Here is a 595-nt window from a genome sequence, read left to right as displayed (position 1 = left end):
GGTGGAGGAGAAGGCTCGGCAGCAGAAGCTCCTGGCAACCAAGCCAACAAGGTCCGCCCAGGCTGGCAGCATCCCCCTGGCAAAGGAGGGAGGGACCGGTGCAGACACAGGCAAAGCCTAAGCAAGTACAACGTGGTTGCCTCCCAGGACCTGCACCGCTGCCCTCTGGCTCTGCGGGCAGCCCATAGCAAAATTTCATATGTTATGTCGCAGGCTATATGATTCTCTGCTAAGATTTAAGTAAAATGTAAGAATTTGAAAAACCTCTTTTCTAATAATGACCACTGTTATTATCTCTCTTCTACCCCTGACATAGCTTTCCAAATTCAATTTCAGTAAAGTAGTAACATCTGAAGGGAGAGCGAGCACAGAGGGCCCGTGAATTAGTTACAGAGTAATTAAAAGCTAGGCATGTAAAACCACACATTACCCTTTAAAGGAGAACTTTAAACCTAATTAAATGGTATTTGTTAAATTGAAAGCTAAAAATGCTGTGCCCTTCTCAGAAAGTGAAGAAAAGTTGTAAGTGCAGTGAAAACTTATGCATGAATGAATGTCTTAACCCATTGATTGCAGATAGTCTTTGATTTGTGCT

This window comes from Mandrillus leucophaeus, unplaced genomic scaffold, assembly GCF_000951045.1.
Source record: "Mandrillus leucophaeus isolate KB7577 unplaced genomic scaffold, Mleu.le_1.0 Scaffold74, whole genome shotgun sequence".
In the NCBI taxonomy this organism is placed as follows: domain Eukaryota; kingdom Metazoa; phylum Chordata; class Mammalia; order Primates; family Cercopithecidae; genus Mandrillus; species Mandrillus leucophaeus.
Note: the sequence above shows the minus strand (reverse complement) of the source record.